Below are 20952 nucleotides of genomic sequence, written 5' to 3' on the forward strand. Positions count from 1 at the left end.
AAGTTGGTAGGTGATTGGTGAAATGTAAAGAGCTGGGAAGTTGATAGGTGAAAGTGATAAAGGGATGGAGAAAGGGGAATCTGATAGGAGAGGGTAGAAGATCATGGAAGAAAGGGAAGGGAGAGGAGAACCAGATGGTGGAGATGGCAGGTAAGGAGATAAGGTAAGAGAGAGAAAGGGGAATGGGAATGGTAAAGGTGGGGCACGATTACTGGAAGTTCAAGAAATCAATGTTCATGCTGTCAGATTTTATGCTACCCAGACGGAATATAAGGTGTTTTTCCTCCAAACTGAGAGTGGCCTCTTCACGGCAGTTTAGGAGGCCATGGACTGACATGTTGGAATGGGAATGAAAGGTAGACTTGAAATGGGTACTGATATGTCAGAATGGGAATGGCTCGCAATGTTGACTGTTTACTCTCTTCTATAGATGCTGCCTAGCATGCTGAGTTCCTCCGGCATTTTGTGTGTCTTTCTCTGGATTTCCAGCATCTGCACATTTTCTCATCTTCATGTTATTTCATCACTATATTGATAAAAAGTCCCCTGTGTTTGATGTCTTTGTTCAGTACTGCAGCTCAGCTAGTAGACTTGCATCCTCAAGGCATCTAAAACTCAGACTCATTTCTGACGTCTAGTGCTACCTTGCAGCTTTCCCTAGGTGCTTCCACTGGTTTTTCGGCTTTCCTCCAAAATTCCAAAGACGTGCAGGTGGATGAGTAATTTTCCACTGTAAATTGTATCTACTGTGCAGGTGAGTGATAGAATATGTAGGAAGAATGACAAATGAGATTTGTGTAAGATTAGTGATATGATTGATATTAGTGCCCCCCCCCGCAAGTATTTTCCTCCAACACCTTAAAATCTTGCACCCTCATGTTAGCCATTTCCACCTCGGGAAACGGTCTCTGGCTGTCCACTCTATCTATGCACCTTATCCTGTGCACATCTATCAAGTCACCTCTCACCTTTCTTCACTCCACACCGAAAAGCCTTAGCTCACTTAACCTTTCCTCATAAGGCAGGTTCTCCAATCTAGGCAGCACTCTGATAACTCTCCTCTGCACCATCTCTAAATCTTCCACATTCTTCCTGTTAATTATGCGTGGAGCAAGAAGGACAATGGAGTAGTACGATCAAATGATTTACTGAGTCATGTTAGTAACGGTACACACTGGGCAACTTACAGTGTGGGAGAAATGAACTGAGCCCAGCGAGACAAAAGACATGCACTTGAAAGCCATGGTCCAAAAGAGAGTGGCGTCCATGTGTAGAAGGCCCAATCAATTTACTGCACGATCAGTCAGCCACAAGCACATTTTCCATATTCTCTCAATAGATCTGTTTTGTTACATCCCTCCCCCCTATGGGTAGGAAGTGCAGAGGGAGAGGGAGGGAGTAAGTGAGATAAACTGAGAAAAATTATGAAATGTCTGTCCTGCTTGGTACCAGTGAACTTGCTGGTGCACCCTTGTGCACCACTGCAGGTAGAGGGACAGCCTCTCTCTCTCTCTCTCTCTCTCTCTCTCACTCTCTCTCTCTCTCTCTCTCTCTCTCTCTCTCTCTCTCTGCTTTCTTGGTTAGCTGATGTCAAACACAGTGGCTGTGAATTTCCTCTTCTGATGAAGCATCCATTGGTTCATTCATCTGTTAGGATGCTGGCTTCATCAGCAGAGGACGCTTCTGAGCTTCTCTGGGTCAGTTCACTGGCTTATAGGATCCAAAAGTCACCTAGCAATTCATCTGTCTGTTATCTGAAGTCTGGTGCTTGATTGTGACAAAACTAGTAGCCAGGTTCCTTCCTATGAGATGCGTGTGCAGACTTTGTCTCTGACGCCAAGCATTCATGAGCTCGTGACCATATCATGTTTTTGTTTCATGGCCTCTTGCTTGCCGCATATTTGCTCCTGAATGGCCGGCTGTAGGAGACATAGGTGCTCTTAAACATTAATTCAGGTGGTAATGCCTCTGTGAGATGTTTGGGTAAACTGGTAATGTAAAAGAGAATGACTTAACTTCATCATCAAGTCACCCTGGGTCAGTTTGGAAAGGCCCCATTTCAATATTCGTACTTCTTGCTCCGCCAGGCCATTCGATGCTGCTTGATATGGAGCTATTGCCTGTCATGTACTTAATGCCATTCTCCTTGACAAATTCTGCACTTGTGAAGGCTGGCTGTATCACATCTGCTCTCTGTAGTCGGTCACGTACATATTCTAGCTTTGAGTCCACTGCATACAGCATTCAGCCTGTAGTTTTCCTTAAAATTAAACTTAGCTGTAGGACCACCGTATTGGCGCAAAGCTTGGAAAACCAACTGATATTTTTTTAATAGTGAATTCAATGTGGGGTTTTCTCCAAAATGGTTGATGCAGGACAGCACCGATGAGATCTTTCAAGTCCAAATTTTGGTCAGAAAATGAGCTCATTGGCCTCCCTGACCAATGCATGGGTAAGTGAAACAAATCCCTCTGCTGAACTTTTTCTGCTATAACATCCCTGCTATCTCCAGTGTAGTTGCTGACCATCAAGTTTGGCGGTTATAATTTTGAAATCTGTATCCAGCTCAAACTTGATGAGATAGCTGTCCATTGTAATGGAACTAAGTAACGAGGCTGGTTTTAGTGGGCCACATCATGGGTTTGGAAAATAGTGCCCATTTCCTTTCTCCAGCTGTCTCCTTGCATGGAGTAAGTGGTCCAATACACCATTTTCTCATGGTGCATGGCTTGGAGAAGCACACTTTCTGAAGGTGCTTTGCCTTTTGACAGAAACATCAAACTGTCTTTTGATGCTTGCAGTCAGACCATTGGGCATGACTTTCACGATGGTGATGGCATCTCTGTGGAGGCTTACATGACCTCTGTGGAGAATGTGGGCTGCGGATTGTATCTGATGGCAAACATTGATGTTTTCAGGAGGGGTCTGAATCTGCACATCTTTTATCAACCCAGGCTTCTTTCATAATACCATTCTTTCACTGCTTCAATGGGGCAAACCTATCCAGAACTTCATGCATGTGTACTCTAAACAACCACCACATTTTCATTGTGGTTTTCACTGAGTACACCCGTTCCCAATTTATGCTATCAAGTTCTGGCCTAATAGCGTCATAAGTTGCCCTCTCCCAACTAAATATTTTTCCATTACATCTACTCCTATGTGTGTCCAAAGCTCTAGTAAAGGTCAGGGAGTTATGGTCATTGTCTCCGAAATATACACCCAACCCAAGTTCATTGCCAGGTATAAGATCCAGTATGCCCTCTCCTTTAGTTAGCCTGTCAGCATATGTATCAAGAAATTTTCCTGTATACACCTAACAAATTCTACCCCTAATTTGAAGTCACCAACGAGAACAACCTTGTTATTTGTGCACCTTTTCATAAATTGCTTTCCAATCTGTTCCTCAGTGTCTGTGGTGCTGCTGGGGAATCTGTAGAGAAGTTCCTAAGAGAGTGATTGCTCCAGTCCTATTTCTGACTTCCACCCACAGAGACTCAATAGATGATCCCTCCATAACATCCTCACTTTCTGCAGTTGTGACACTGTCCCTTAATAGCAATGCCACCCCCCCACAATGTTTAACTCCGCCCTGTCCCTTTTGAAACATCTAAACTCTGCTTAAACTTAACTTCTTGAAATTTTCCCTTACAAAGTGACTAAAAACCCAAAGAATCCCAAGCCCCACAGTAAGTCCTCACAGCCCCCTTTTCCAAGCTTGATTAATAGTCTTTTGCTCCAGTAAAAAGCTTGAGCAAATTTATAATTTTTAGTTAATGTGGGAATTAATTCCTTTTCACAAAAAGTAATTCCAGACTTGACTTCATAAGTGAATATACTATGTAATAAACAATTGGCAAACAATGATCAAGTACAACGAGGGAGAATTAAACCATCTATTTTCACATCCAGTGATGTTACCATAGATGAACACTCCCCATCCATAATCTGAGGATTCTCATCGATCTGGAGTTACTTACACATTTTTTTTTTTGTAACCGCATCAGCATGTCAGAGAGCAGATGTGATGCAGCTCAGGACATAGTTCCTGCCTTGTAAACAGTTTCCAGCATTCACATTGTACAAGTCAGGAATCCAAGGAAGTATTCTCCAATTGAATGAATAAATGCATTTTCATCATACTCAAGAAGTTCAACATCACTTGAAGAAGGCAGAGCTAAAAATGGCACTAACGGGTGACCTTCTAGTCCAACTGCAGTACCTCTCAACAGTGGTTTCCCACTCTCTGAGCTCGCCAAGTGCCCTGGAAGACCTGTACCTTCAGGGTGTGGCCAAGTGGATGACCCGATTCCTCGTCAGAACATTGAGACAGCAGTGTACGTTGCTGTCGAAGTAAGAGATGCTGCAGACTGTAACAACAAAACAATGAGATGTTGGTCTCCTTGCTCTCTGTGACAGGAGTGATACCTCTCTCTTCCTTGTTAATGGGAGAGAGAGCCTGTGGCATGCTGAACTGTTGGGATGAACAGTACTTTTCAAGTGATTCTAGATCATGGTCTCTTTGGGGTCTTTGCTATTGTTTGCATGTCGGGTTGGGGTGGGGGGAGAGGGCTGATGCTTTTGCACAGGTAGGTGGGAAGAGGGGGGCTTTGGGGTTCTAATGTTCTCCTGTCTTTCATTTTTTTGGGTTCTTTTCTTCTATTTCGTGGATGTCTGCAAAGAGTTCGAGTTTCAGATTGTATACTGTATACATTCTCTAATAAATGAAACCAATTATCCCTGATAATGATCTGTTCCAGCAAGTTTGACTTTCAACACATTAACTACCTATACATTATGGTTACAGTGCAGAACATCTCCAGAAAACACCTCTGCGACTACCTTAGTCTTCCTGATTGTTGTTGTTCAGTCGTTAAGTTGAGTCTGACAGTTCGCGACCTCATGGACCATAGGGTCCATAGGATTTTCATTGGAAGATATGGAAGTAGATTGCTAAAAGCCTTTCTTCCACACAGATACTGCTGCTGCCCTATTTGGGACCCCTGGGTTTGGACTCAGGACTAAGTGCTTTGAAAGTCCAGTGCTGATACCAGTACGCAACTATCCAGCCCAGCCTTCCTGATACCACCTGTCAAAACTGCGTTATCTACCATTCTGCTGGATGCAGAAAGGTATCGCAGGAATGCATTATCACTTACAGTAGGATTTTGCCTCTAAGGCAAGTCCTAATTTAGAACTATATCTGTGTTTCACCACTGTCACTGAGCCATAATCTTATCTAATATCACTCAACATCACATTAACAATATTTCAAATGCAAGTTCAGTTCACAGCCTTCTCAAAGAGGCATGTAGATAATTATTGAACTGAGACCTGTTGGTGATGCACATGTCCTAAGAAAAAGATGGAAACATTTATTCCTCAAACTACCAGTTTCTATTTTTCCAGGTGCTGATTACCTCCAATTGCAGATCCACAGTTCAAGAATATCCTAACAAATTATAAGCCAATATCACAGAATTTCCCTAAGAGATGGTTAAACCACATTTCCATCACAGTTGGTGTTTAAAACAGTTAAAAATGTGCCATCATTTCAGAAACGTTATGAACTTTATAGAATTCAGTCAAAATATTGAAAAATAAGCTAAACACATCAATTAGGCATTTCTATTGAAATTAATGAAGTTCTTCAGTACTTACATTGGGTCTTCAGCACCTGTCCAGCTTACTGCAAACTTGAGTCCTGATGAAGGGCCTCGGCCAGAAACGTCTACTATTTTTTCCCAATCATAGATGCTTTCTGACCTGCTGAGCTCCTCCAGCACATTGAGTGTTTTGCTCCAGATTTCCTGCATCTGCAGTACCTCCTGTGTCTCTAATGCAGACTCTGAAAGCCCAGTGTAAGTTCAAGAAGAGTTACTACCCTTCAACCATTAGGCTCTTGAGCAAAGAGGTTAACTACACTCACTTGCCCATCCATTGAGGTGTTCCCACAGCCAATGATCTCACTTTTAGAAGTCTTGTAATTTCATGTTCTTGTTATTTATTGCTATTTACAGTATGTATATTTGCATTTGTACAGTTTGTTGTCTTCTACACTCAAGTTGATCTTTCATTGATCCTGTTATGGTTATTATTTCATACATTTGCTAAGTATGCCCACAGGGAAATTAATCTCAGTATTGTCGATGGTGACATATATGTAATTTGATAATAAAAGTTACTTTGAATCTTAAACTTTGAGGTATTCTTCATTGTGGGACTTCCTGAAGAGTTTGGCAAAGGAACACAATTTGGAAAATACTGAGGTGGAATACTGCTCAGATGCAATGTAAAATGCTGCCAGTGGCACTCAAAGATGATATAGAGCAGTTTTAGATAAATGTGGCCTGGCAGCCGTAGTCTGAGTTAGCAAGTAGATGGGTTACATTAAAGGCCGTGGTGGAATTCCAGTAATTACATGGCGTAACACTCGGGCTGCATCATTGCAGATCCTGTGGCTTATTGCCTCAGTAACCTGTTGGAGAATGTATTGCCAGAGAATCATGATGAAACACTTATGAGCATATAACCCCAGACATTAACAGCAGTGGACTCAGCTCGAACAGCAGCCATATGTCATAGCATCTCTTTGAACATTCAGATATGAGGTCTGTAATGGAAAATAAGAGATGAGCTATCAGGTACCACATGTTTTTTTAAAAAAGAAAGATGAGCATTTTTTTTCAGATTCTATTCAGAATATCCAAAAGCAGTTCTACAGCAAATGAAACGCTTCTGACAGAATGGTAGAATGCAGGGTTTGGTGGGGGTGACAGAGGGGAGTGGAAGAGGAAATGGAAAAGAAGTGGGTATTTTAATGTTTACAGAACCAGAAAGTCATTTTCAATTACAAGGAATTACAAGGAATTACTTAACAGAGCAAGATCTGACAAGTTTCCAAATCTAGGGAATAATTTTCCACCAACTTGCTGGTAATTGGCATTTCATTTTTATGAGATGATTCAACCAGTGCTTTTCATGCATATGTTTTTTACCCAGCAGACAAGCACCAGCAATACATTAAACAATGTGGATGAAACTGTATAGTACCACAATTTTTGATAAGGCAAGAAAGACAAAACTTTATGACTAAACAAAACAGCCTCTGATTAATTTTACTTAATGATCCTGGCCATCTAATTGGTGTCTGTGCTAAAACATTTGTCAGTGCTTGTTTGTTTTATGAGCTGGATTGAGTGACAGATCATGTTCAAGGCTTCAATAACTTCAATAACTTCCTCAAATAATGCCAATGGATCTTTTAATATTAAACTGTCATTTGATGCTGTAGCTTTATTGCAGATTATTAATTTGGCCAATAGTCTGAAAAAGCAGAAATTCTGAACAGTAAATCATTTAAATAATTCTATATTTTAGATGATATTGAATTATATTAGAAAATTAATCCATATCTTCATTTTTGTTTTATTGTCAATAAAACAATTAATTCACGTTTTGCCTTTGTGATCTATCATGATAGTAGAAGTATTGAGAACTGTGGTCGTGGTGCAGGTTGATGGGAATAGGAAAATTAAATGGCTTCAGTGTGGACTAGATGGGCCAAAAGGCCTGTTTCTGTGCTGTACTTCTCTGAGTCTATGTGTGCAGAAGTTACAGAATAATGTTTTTGACTTTCCAACCTATGATATGCTTAATGTTGTAATATTATGATTTACATTTTTGATATCAAATTATTATTTTAAATGAATTCTATTGGAAATATGTTAACTTACAAAACAAATAATTGAACTGATTGTTTTCTAAGATTTAAAGATTACGTAAAAACTGCCACTGAGGTGTAAAATGTTTTAAATGATGTCATAAAATAATACCGAATGAAGAAACAAAAAAAAACTACAATATTTAACCTTATTTTGAAGAGCAGCATAAAAATCCTCTTAGTCAAGCCCAAATAATTTATTTTAGTGTATTATACAATTTGTCTTTGCTGGCTCAGACTGATATGAAAAAAATCCATTTATTGAATTAATATTGTCATTAGTCCTCTTCTTGTAGCCCAGAAAATTTGATTACATTTTTTCTGCATACTTATTCTTCATTGGGGGAAAGAATTTTGGTATTGCAGGCAAGACCAGAATTTATTTCCCATTTCTATTTGCCCTTGAAAAGGTGATTGCGTGCCATCTTCTCAAGGAGCACTGCAGTCTTTCACACATCATATGCAGTAGAGATTTTCAGAATTTAATCCAAATGACACAAAGTGAATGGCAAATCTAATAGCTGGTTGGACTCTTATCCTGCTGCAGATGGTCAATAACAGGCTCGTTTATAGCCACAATATTATTTTCCACTTTCCATCCCCGAATATTATCTAGATCTTACTGTATCGAGGCCTGTACTGCTTTATTTACATAGGAGTTGCAAGTGGAACTGGATATTGTGCATACATCAGGAAACACCCTTCAACTTATGACATTCTGGTAGAAAAAGAAGTCACTAATAAAACAACTCTGTCCTGAGGATCTTCGATAGCAGATTTCTGAGGGGAAATGGTTCATCTATAACAATTACAACTCCAACCATTGGCATATCTTCCCTTTGATGCTTATTGACTTTGTTTTTACCAGTACCCCTTAATGCCACATGCAGTCAAATGCTGTCTTCATGTCAAGAACAGTCACCCTTGTCACATTTCCTGGGTTCATCTGTGGCTTTGTTCCATGTTTGGATTGAGGCTATTATGATGCCTGAGCTTGAGTCTCATTTTAAAGCACTAACAATGATACATTTCATCACTTTTCTGTCTGAGTGTGGAGCATTGAGTCATAGCTATCCTGAAATGGATATGCGTTACGTTTTTATACCAGGACGATTCTCTACATTTTTGGATAAGTGTTAGATTTGTAACTGTACTGGAAGATTGCAGCTTTTTCTAGAGATCAGGTCTTTATTATTCGTTCATTCATTATGTGCTGTGTTATTTGACATGGGTGATCATGGTCTTTCCATGACCATGATTGTTCTTGGCAATCTTCTATAGAAGTGGCTTGTGACTGCCTTCTTCTGCAGTGTCTTTACAAGACAGGAGATTCCAGCCATTATATAATATAACAATTACAGCATGGAAACAGGCCAGATTGGTCCTTCTAGGCTGTACCGAACTCTTACTCTCACCTAGTCCCACCAACCTGCATTCAGCCCATAAACCTCAATTCCTTTCCTGTCTATATATCTATCCAATTTAACTTTAAATGACAGCATCGAACCTGCCTCAACCACTTCTGCTGGAAGCTCATTCCATACAGCTACTACTCTCTCAGTAAAGAAATTCCCCCTCATGTTAACCCTAAACTTTTGCCCTTTAACTCTCAACTCATGTCCTCTTGTTTGAATCTCCCCCACTCTCAATGGAAAAAGCCTATCCACGTCAACTCTATCTATCCCTCTCATAATTTTAAATACCTCTATCAAGTCCCCCCTCAACCTTCTACACTCCAAAGAATAAAGTCCTAACTTGTTCAACCTTTCTCTGTAACTTAGGAGATGAAACCCAGGCAACATTTTAGTAAATCTCCTCTGTACTCTCTCAATTTTATTGACATCTTTCCTATAATACTCTTCAGAGAGTGTCTGCCTAGCATTAGTGGTTGCCTAACCAAGACTTGTGATATGTTACCACCTGCTCCCATGACTTCATCTGACCCTGACTGGGGAGGAAAAGCAGGTGCTACACCTTGCAGAAGGGTGACCTACCAGCCAGCGGAGCATAGTCCGCATGCACCAGTCGTGCATGCAGCCTGTTACAGCCGTTCCGATCGGATTCTTACTTTTTTCTTCTTACTTTTTAACTTATGTTATTTTTTTGTATTATTTTTTTCATGGTAACACGTCGAAGCTGCACCCTCTCTAACACGCTGGTAGAAAGAGTTTTATTTGGGTTTTTAGCGCTGGAAATAGTTACATCCGGACACGCGGGACAGAAGCATGGTCGCATTGTTCATTCCAGGGACCAGCTGCATGCGCTAATACCAGCCGGTTTAGCGAGCAGAGCAGTGGACGCCCCCCTGAAGTTTGGAGGAAAACACACAGAGGATGCAGAGGGGATCACAAAATCGAGGAAAGAGGACCGGGTCGAGACAACAGAGACCTATGGAGAAGAGGAGTTTGGTGGGTAATAAAATGGACGAGTTCACGGTGCTAGCCAGGTGTCAGAGAACATTTCGGGAGTGCAGTGTTATGTGTTTCACTGGAATGGGGCTGCACGAGGACATACCCGATCAAAACTTCTCCATGGACAGCTTCCAGACCGTTCCGGCTGACCGGAAATGCACTGACAGCGATAAGCGTAAAGGAGTTGGGTGCTTACTGTTCTGGTTAACAACAGATGGTGCAATCCGAGTCATATTACGACCGAGGAACGTGTTTGTAGACCGGATATTGAACTTTTTACTGTTGGACTTCGGCCACATTCCACCGAGATTCAACACTGGGCGGCACGAGATGTCGTTCCTGCCTGTGGCCATCGAACTTGCAGCTCCTCCCATGGAGGGTCAGACACCCTGAGCCAATAGACTGGTCCTGGACTTTTTTCCATCGGGCATAGTTTGCATTTTGTTGTTTGATTGTTTGTGGTTTTTGTATTGCTATTTTTATGCTCTATTCTTGGTTGGTGCGGCTGTAGCGAAACCCAATTTCCCTCAGGATCATTAAAGTATATCTATCTGTCTATCTATCTATCTAAGAAGTGCCTTACACCTCCTTTGGTAGAGACACGACTCCATCCCGCCACACCAGCTTTCCTATTACAGCCTGATTTGTTCAAAGATTGTGTAAGTGAAGTAACTCTGAAGTGATTGCCAAGTGAAACAGTGCAGACACCTCCCTCCCCTTTCTAGATCTTTCTGTCTCTGTCTCTGGAGACAGCTTATCCACTGATGTCTACTATAAGCCTACTGACTCTCACAGCTATCTGGACTATTCCTCTTCTCACCCTGTCTCTTGCAAAAACGCCATCCCCTTCTCGCAATTCCTCCGTCTCCGCCGCATCTGCTCTCAGGATGAGGCTTTTCATTCTAGGACGAGGGAGTTATCTTTTTTTAAAGAAAGGGGCTTCCCTTCCTCCACTATCAACTCTGCTCTTAAACGCATCTCCCCCATTTCACGTACATCTGCTCTCACTCCATCCTCCCACCACCCCACTAAGAATAGGGTTCCCCTGGTCCTCACCTACCACCCTACCAGCCTCCGGGTCCAACATATTATTCTCCGTAACTTCCGCCACCTCCAACGGGATCCCACCACGAAGTACATCTTCCCCTCCCCCCCCCCCTGCATTCCGCAGGGATCGCTCCCTACACAACTCCCTTGTCCATTCGTCCCCCCCATCCCTCCCCACTGATCTCCCTCCTGGCACTTATCCGTGTAAGCGGAACAAGTGCTACACATGTCCTTACACTTCCTCCCTTACCACCATTCAGGGCCCCAAACAGTCCTTCCAGGTGAGGCAACACTTCACCTGTGAATCGACTGGGGTGATATACTGCGTCCAGTGCTCCCGATGTGGCCTATTATATATTGGCGAGATCCGACGCAGACTGGGAGATCGCTTTGCTGAACATCTACGCTCTGTCTGCCAGAGAAAGCAGGATCTCCCAGTGGCCACACATTTTAATTCCACATCCCATTCCCATTCTGACATGTCTATCCACGGCCTCCTCTACTGTAAAGATGAAGCCACACTCAGGTTGGAGGAACAACACCTTATGTTCCGTCTGGGTAGCCTCCAACCTGATGGCATGAACATCGACTTCTCTAACTTCCGCTAGGCCCCACCTCCCCCTCGTACCCCATCTGTTACTTATTTTTATGCACACGTTCTTTCTCTCACTCTCCTTTTTGTCCCTCTGAATATACCTCTTGCCCATCCTCTGGGTCCCCCCCCCCCTTGTCTTTCTTCCCGGACCTCCTGTCCCATGATCCTCTCGTATCCCCTTTTGCCAATCACCTGTCCAGCTCTTGGCTCCATCCCTCCCCCTCCTGTCTTCTCCTATCATTTTGGATCTCCCTCTCCCCCTCCAACTTTCAAATCCCTTACTCACTCTTCCTTCAGTTAGTCCTGACGAAGGGTCTTGGCCTGAAACGTCGACTGCACCTCTTCCTACAGATGCTGCCTGGCCTGCTGCGTTCACCAGCAACTTTGATATGTGTTGCTTGAATTTCCAGCATCTGCAGAATTCCTGTTGTTCAGTGCAGAAAATGTTATTTTTAAAAATAATCTAATCAAATTTGACTTCTGTGACCCAGACCAATGTTATTTCCCCTTACCAGAAGCAATAAAGTGACATCAATAATTGTACTGAAATCTGACCCACTAAACTTACTACATTTTAATCAAAGTAACCAGTTACGTATTGGAGAATGGGCCATTGAGGGACTGGCAGAAGAACATTTATCCCAAAGATTCCCTATGAGATATAATGCCCTTTCCTCTAAATGAATAACTCACAAACCTAAGCCTCAATACTAGGCTCAGATGAGGGGTTCAGATGAAAGGCTTCAACCCAAAACATCAACTGCTTCTCTCCACAGATACTGTCTGACCAAATGGGTTCTACCAGAAACTTGTCTTTTGCTCCAATTTCCAGCATCTGCGGTCTCTTATGTCTCCTTGATACTAAGATCAGTGTTTTTGTAAACTGCCCAGAAGTCAAAATACATTCCAGTCTCTAATAATTTTTCAATTGATGTGGTCATCTCAGTTTTGTTCCTAGAAAGTTTCATGAAAGAGTAATGTAGGAGATTATCAAAATGAACTTGACAGGCCTGCATTTAGCTGATAGACAATCGCTGTATCAGCAAGGTCTTGGAATGAAAGGAACTCAACAAATGGAACTCAACAAAAAAGAAAATCTATGCTATCAGTTATAAGAAATCTATGCTTCTGTTCTTAATATTACATTTGTAGGATTCACTTAATCTCATATGAGATTCAAAACAAGAAATTGAACTTTATGCTAAGTTTAAAAATTTATATTTAAATGCATCTTATTAAAATAAATCAAAGTAAATACTAGGCAATTTATTATATACCTATTCATAAAACCCAGTGAAATTGATATTTTCATCCTTTTTGCATCTCTCCGAATCTTATTTGCAATTTGATGTATTTTTCCCTCTTTTGTCCTAAGACAAAATGGGCTATTGGTTAGAAGCTGGGGGATGGCATGATATGGTGTGCTTGGCTGTTTTTATGGTGAAATGGAATAGGGCAGGAAAGAAGGTTATAGGATGTGTGTGGTAGAAAGTTACAGTATATGAATTGACTTGGGAGTGATTTGTGCAATGAGCTTTTGAAAGGTCAAGTGTTGTATGGGATGGTGTGGAAAATGAACTGAGATGGTAGGGTTTTTGAACAGTGTTCTGATGTGTGATTTGAGAGGGGTTGGGAAGCTGACATGGAGATTCTAATAGGAACTTTAGATTATGGGATTGTGGGGAATGATATTGAATAAGAACAATGGAATTGTGGGGAATGATATTGAATACTGATACGTACCCCGTAACTGGGTTGCCAAACCAACAGAAATGGACCACTTAGTTGGAGTCTGGATTACTGGAACTAAGAAAGTTTTATTAAAGAAATAAGTAACACCGTACTCTAAAGGTAAGGATATAAATGCAACAGGTTAGCAATGAATAAACACACATGTACACGGAACTATGATAATAGGATCAATCAAGCTCTATCGCAGTCTAGGGGTAAAATGATCAGTCACAAGTGACACAGAGTTCAGTTCAGTTTCAGTTCGCAGTAATCGTCGTCGTGCCGTTGGGGAGAGAGAGAGAGAGAGAGCGAATGAATATGCAAATCGGATTCCAAACAGACCTTCGATATTCCTCGCAGTTAGCTTTCGGGCGACCCCTTTGTAATGTCTTCTGAGGTCACCGACTGTGACCCCTCCGTTCCAGATACGATCGTTCTTCTGCGGTGAACCTGGCACCCAGGCAAGGACGGACACACACACCAGGTTCCCGCCCGACCGTATCTTTCCACCCTGTGCGTCTATGGCTGGTCCCGCAATCAGACCTCCAAAACTCTCACCAACTTGTGGGGGCACTCCGCTTCCAGGGTCTCGTTACCTCGTGGTGTCATGTGTGTCTTGCCTTAGCGAACCTGTTCCTTTTATCCCCCTGCTGGGGTATCGCCTGTCCATCAAACTTCAAACAGTTCGGATTCAAAGCAACCGGTCTCTGACAATACTCGGAACTGTGTCTCCATTCGGTAATCTCTCTCGTCTCTCTCTTATTAGCATTTTGAATGTTCCCCCATTGTCCTCTTATCGGCATCAATCTTCTGATAATTTGGTCTGTTGTCACAATAGGAACAATGGAATTGTGGGGAATAATATTGAATAGGAACAATGGAATTGTGGGGAATGATATTGAATAGAAACAATGGAATTGTGGGGAATGATATTGTGAAGTAGGAAATGGTATGGACAATATCAACAAGGAAACTAGCAACAACTGTAATCTGCCTTCCAGTACCAATCCCTTCATAGAAACATAGAAATATAGAAAATAGGTGCAGGAGTAGGCCATTCGGCCCTTCGAGCCTGCACCACCATTCAGTACGATCATGGCTGATCATCCAACTCAGAACCCTGTACCAGCCTTCCCTCCATACCCCCTGATCCCTTTGGCCACAAGGGCCATATCTAACTCCTTCTTAAATATAGCCAATGAACTGGCCTCAACTGTTTCCTGTGGCAGAGAATTCCACAGATTCATCACTCTCTGTGTGAAGAAGTTTTTCCTAATCTCGGTCCTAAAAGGCTTCCCCTTTATCCTCAAACTGTGACCCCTCGTTCATGGTACATTCTTCATGTTTCTTCTGCTAGCTTACTTGCATTACCTTCTTTGTACTGTGAATAGATCTGGTCACAACTGTTCAAAGGATGTGATTGACTTGAGAGAGTCCAGAGAAGAGTCAATAGCATGTTGCCTGGAATTGGCTATTTCATTAATTAAGAGAGACTGGACATACCAGGTTTGTTGACCTGAGAGTAGAGGAGACCAACAGGGATCTGACTGAAGTATACAAAATTTATGAGGGGCATCGCTGGTGTAGATGGAAGGAAACTCTTCCTCATGGTAGAAAGCGGCCAGTCAGCGAGGGGGCCAGTGAAGGAGTGGAGCTTTGAGGCTTTGACTCAAGAGGCTTCAATGAGAAAAGGAGTAGGACAAACTTGCTCGCAGTTAGTCTTTACAATGCCTCCTGAGATGGTGATGTGCCTCTCATGTGAGATGTGGCAGTCTTGGGGGAATGCCCCTCTCCTGCAGAGTCGCATCTACCAGAAGTGCATATGGAAGATCTGGAAGACCATGTAAGGAATCTGGATCGGCAGCTGGATGACCTTCGACTCATAAGGGAGAATGAGGCAGTCATAGATGAGAGCTACAGGGAGGTAGTCACACCTAGGCTGTTGGAAGCAGGTCGTTGGGTGACAGTCAGAGGGGGGAAAGCAAAGGTGAGCAGACAGGTAGTGCAGAGCACCCCTGTAGCCATTCCCCTGAATAATAAGTTTACTATCCTGGAGACTGTTGGCGGGGACGACCGACCAGGTGTGAGCCACGGTGGCAGGGCCTCTGGCACTGAGTCTGACCCGGTGGTGCTGAAGGGTGGGACGGAGAAGAGGAGAGCTGTCATCATTGGAGACTCTATAGTCAGGGAAGCAGACAGGAGATTTTGTGGACGTGATAAGGACACCCGTATGGTTTTGTTGCCTCCTGGGTGCCAGGGTCCGGGACGTCTCTGACCGGGTGCACGACATCCTGGTACGAGAGGGAAAGCAACCAAAAGTCGTGATACATGTTGGGACCAACGACAAAGGCAGGAAGAGTGATGAGGTCCTGAAGTGTGGGTTTCGGGAACTAGACAGAAGGCTGAAGAACAGGACCTCAAGGGTGGCGTTCTCAGGATTGCTGCCAGTGCTACGTGACAGTGATGGTAAGAATTGGAGGAGATGGCAGTTAAATGCGTGGCTGAGGAGTTGGTGCAGGGAGCAGGGGTTTAGATTTTTAGATCATTGGGATCTCTTCTGGGGAAGGTGGGACCTGTACAGATTGGATGGGTTGCACCTGAACCCAAGGGGGAGCAATATCCTTGCAGGTAGGTTTGCTAGCATGGTTCGGGAGGGTTTAAACCAATGTGCAAGGGGGATGAGACCCGAAGCGACAGAGCAGTGCAAGAAGTGCATGGAGTAAAGCCAGATCTTAGAGAGGCTTTGAGGAAAGAGAAGCAGGATAAACGGTGTAAAGGCAGTAAGGCAGAAAGGCTGAAGTGTGTGTACCTCAATGCAAGAAACATCAGGAACAAAGCTGATGAACTGGGAGCTTGGATACATACATGGAATTATGATGTAGTGACCATTACAGAGACTTGGCTGGCACCAGGGCAGGAATGGATTCTCAATATTCCTGGATTTCAGTGCTTTAAAAGGGATGGGGGGGGGGAGGGAGGAGGGGTGGCATTACTGTTCAGGGATACTATTACAGCTACAGAAAGGGTGGGTAATGTAGCAGGATCCTCTTTTGAATCAGTATGGGTGGAAGTCAGGAACAGGAAGGGAGCAGTTACTTTATTGGGGGTATTCTACAGGTCCCCTGGTAGCAGCAGAGATACCGAGGAGCAGATTGAGAGGCAGATTTTGGAAAGGTGCAAAAATAACAGGGTTGTTGCTATGAGTGACTTTAACTTCCCTAATATTGATTGGCACCTGATTAGTTCCAAGGATTTAGATGGGGCAGAGTTTGTTAAGTGTGTCCAGGATGGATTCCTGTCACAGTATGTGGACAGGCCGACAAGGGGGAATGCCATACTAGATCTAACCCTAGGTAATGAACCGGGTCAGGTCACAGATCTCTCAGTGGGTGAGCATCTGGGGGACAGTGACCACCGCTCCCTGGCCTTCAGCATTATCATGGAAAAGGATAGAATCAGCGAGAACAGGAAAATTTTTAATTGGGGATGGGGAAATTATGAGTCTATAAGGCTAGAACTTGCGGGTGTAAGTTGGGATGATGTTTTTGCAGGGAAATGTGCTATGAACATGTGGTCAATGTTTAGAGATCTCTTGCAGGATGTTAGGGATAAATTTGTCCAGGATGAATGGTAGGGTGAAGGAACCATGGGTGACAAGTGAGGTGGAAAATCTAGTCAGGTGGAAGAAGGCAGCATACATGAGGTTTAGGGAGCAAGGATCAGATGGGTCTATTAAGGAATATAGGGAAGCAAGAAAGGAGCTTAAGAAGGGGCTGAGAAGAGCCAGAAGGGGGCATGAGAAGGCCTTGGCGAGAAGGGTAAAGGAAAACCCCAAGGCATTTTTCAATTATGTGAAGAACAAAAGGATGACAGGAGTGAAGGTAGGACTGATTAGAGATAAAGGTGGGAAGATGTGCCTGGAGGCTGTGGAAGTGAGCGAGCCCTCAATGAATACTTCTCTTCGGTATTCACCAATGAGAGGGAACTTGATGATGGTGAGGACAATATGAGTGAGGTTGATGTTCTGGAGCATGTTGATATTAAGGAAGAGGAGGTGTTGGAGTTGTTAAAATACATTAGGACGAATAAGTCCCCGGGGCCTGATGGAATATTCCCCAGGCTGCTCCATGAGGCGAGAGAAGAGATTGTTGAGCCTCTGGCTAGGATCTTTACATTCTCATTGTCCACGGGAATGGTACCAGAGGATTGGAGGGAGGTGAATGTTGTCTCCTTGTTCAAAAAAGGTAGTAGGGATAGTCCGGGTAATTATAAACCAGTGAGCCTTACATCTGTGGTGGGAAAGCTGTTAGAAAAGATTCTTAGAGATAAAATCTATGGGCATTTAGAGAATCATGGTCTGACCAGAGACAGTCAGCATGGCTTTGTGAAGGGCAGATCGTGTCTAACAAGCCTGATAGAGTTCTTTGAGGAAGTGACAAGGCATATAGATGAGGGTAGTGCAGTGAATATGATCTACCACCCTGAGCGTAGCCTCATCATGCTTTAGATTTCCAGCACCCGCCGAAGTTCATGTTTATTATTCATATCTCTTATTACTCAAAAATGGGATTGAGTAGAGAGAGAGAGAGAAAAGCAACCGGGGCAGTCAGGTTGCTGGATTTGTGAGGCAGTGGAACCAAATCTTGTACTACCATGCTGCCCCAGTCTTCAGCATATTGCTGTGCTATATAAATAGGGTTATTTATAAAATAATTAGGTTGTCCGCCTGGAAGATTGACCATTCCCTTTCCCTCCCTGTCCTAGTGAACCACCTTTATAACTGAGTTGTAGAGTTATAAGATATAGGTAAGTTCTACCAAATATGAACCAGGACAAAGTACATCTTCATTTGTAGAATCAATCCATCTGATGACTTCAGTGCTGAAAAATGTCAATGTTATCTTCACACTTATTGATTCTTGCTGACTGTTCCGTTTAATTTAACCCCAAGGGTGCAATAAGATAGATATTGACTACAGTTTTCCATGTTACAATGTAAACTGCTGTCATTCAGTTTACAGATATATCATTCAATATCTAGTAATGACCTCTGGACTTCTGGTTTGAGAAATGCAGGCTTGTGGATTTGTTCACCATCAAAATCCTTAAGACAATAAATTGCCACTGCTGGTCTCAACTGCAATCATTATTGGCTTAGGATTTTGATACGTAAATATAGCAGACTGTCTGCTTTACCTTTTCAAAATATAACATTTCATAAATATTTTACACTATTTGGACAAGTACATAACTTCACTATTCAATAAATTCTTATAACTAAGATATATGAGAACTGATGAATGAGCCATTAGTACTGCTATGTCAGCAAATTCCACAAGATCATCTGAATCACATTTGACAAAATTGCATATTTGTGCTTTAAGCAATTTTATTTATTGTGACATGATAAATATGACCCATTAGCTCAAAACATAAAGTCAAAAATATGGTAGTACTTAGAAATTACAAAAACAAAATTGGACCTCAATCATTCAAAAATGGATGCTGATCCAATCTGTTGCATTACACTGAATCACTAAATTATAGTTGTCTTGTAGGATACAAGATAAGCTGGTTATGCCATTGCAAAGCATTTTTATTGTGGGGCAATGAATAGAGTCTAATTGATAGCGCCTGCTGATAACAAAAATACCTTGCCCAGTGCAAAAAACATTCATATGTCAAGAAAGTGAAGCTGCTGCTCTGTCAATGATAATAATAGAACTGAATGTTTATTTATTTATTTACTGACATACAACGAGGAGTAGGCATTCCGGCCCTTCGAGCCACAGTACCCAGCAATCCTCTGATTAAATCCTAGCCTAATCACGGACAATTTACAAAGATCAACCTACCTACCAAACTGTATGTCTTGGAACTGTGGGGGGAAACTGGAGCACCCGAAGGGAATCTACAGGATCAAAGGGAGAATATACAAACTCCTTACAGGCAGCAGAAGGAAATGAACCTGGGTCCCTGGTACTGTAAGGCATTGTGCTGACCACTACACTACCGTGCCGCTCCATGTTGAAAGCCAATTATAACTATCTTCAATTACTCTCACATTCATTTAGAGCAGACAGCCAAAGACAAATTTCTTCCCAATATCTTTATATATCCATTATTCGTTGTCTTTACGTGCACTCCACGTCCCTTTTTGTAGGGTTCTGCTGAATCTGAAATTGACAGATATCTTCCTTTAAGGCCTCACACTGATCACTTCAGTTTTACATCCAATATTTAATATCAATCTCCCTGGCCCAGAACATTTATAACTCACCAACATTAGCCTTCTATCATCCTCGCATATTCAGCTTCTAGTGTTTTCTCAGAAATATTCTGAATCAATTGGTACCTTTACGCTGTCTCGAGATCATGTCCCAATGAAACACCTTCAACTTACCCACTTCATTGTCAAAAAATAAACTCTCACTGCTTCCTTTCTTGAAAGGCTGATGAAGAAATGTGTCTTTAATCATTTCAGGAACTCCTCCACTTTTTTGCTCTTTATTCTGTTATTCTTTTAGGATATTTAAAATATTATGTTTCCACTACAGTGTTCATCTACTATATCTTTCTATGATTTGCCTGTTTTCCCCTATCAATTTCAAATTTCTGCATGGTGATGTTTAGTATCTGTCTATCAGTACAGTTTCCCTTTTAACTTTACTTCCTTAAAAACAAAAAAAAAAAGATTCTTCCTTTTGATATACAGGTGTAAGAACATCAATCATTTCTAACACTGAAGTAACACATTTGATCATTGCTACCACAGATCATTCAGTTTTATTTCCTTTTCTACCATCTACGAATGTGTAGTTATTAGAAATTTTAAATATACATTTCTAACCTTGATGGAGAAAGCATTCTATTATTGCCACAAGACCATTTGGTAAATTGTTTAGCAGCAAATCTACCTTATTACCACATAAAATGCTGGAGGAATTCTGCAGGTCAGGCAGCATCCATGGAAATGTACAGTCGGCATTTCAGCCTGAAATCCTTCTTCAGGATGGGAAAGGAAGTGGGAAGGTGCCAGAATAAAAAAAAAGACTGAGGAAGGGAAAGGAGGCTAGCAAGAAGGTGGTAGGTGAAGCCAGGTGGGAGGGAAGGTAAAGTGCTGGAGATGAAGGAATCTGATAGGAGAGGAGAGTGGGCCATGGAAGAAAGGGAAGGAGGAGGGACAGGTGAGAACTGGTAAGAAGAAAGAGTGGGGAATAGAGGTAGAGCAGAGGGGGAGGGAAACATTAATTTATGGGAATGAGAAATCGGTATTCATATTATCAGGTTGGAGATTACCCAGATGTAATACAAGGTGCTGCTCTTCCACCCTGAGCGTAGCCTCATCGTGCTTTAGATTTCCAGCACCCGCCGAAGTTCATGTTTATTATTCATATCTCTTATTACTCAAAAATGGGATTGAGTAGAGAGAGAGAGAGAGAAAA

Source organism: Mobula birostris, chromosome 5 (genome assembly GCF_030028105.1).
Source record: "Mobula birostris isolate sMobBir1 chromosome 5, sMobBir1.hap1, whole genome shotgun sequence".
In the NCBI taxonomy this organism is placed as follows: domain Eukaryota; kingdom Metazoa; phylum Chordata; class Chondrichthyes; order Myliobatiformes; family Myliobatidae; genus Mobula; species Mobula birostris.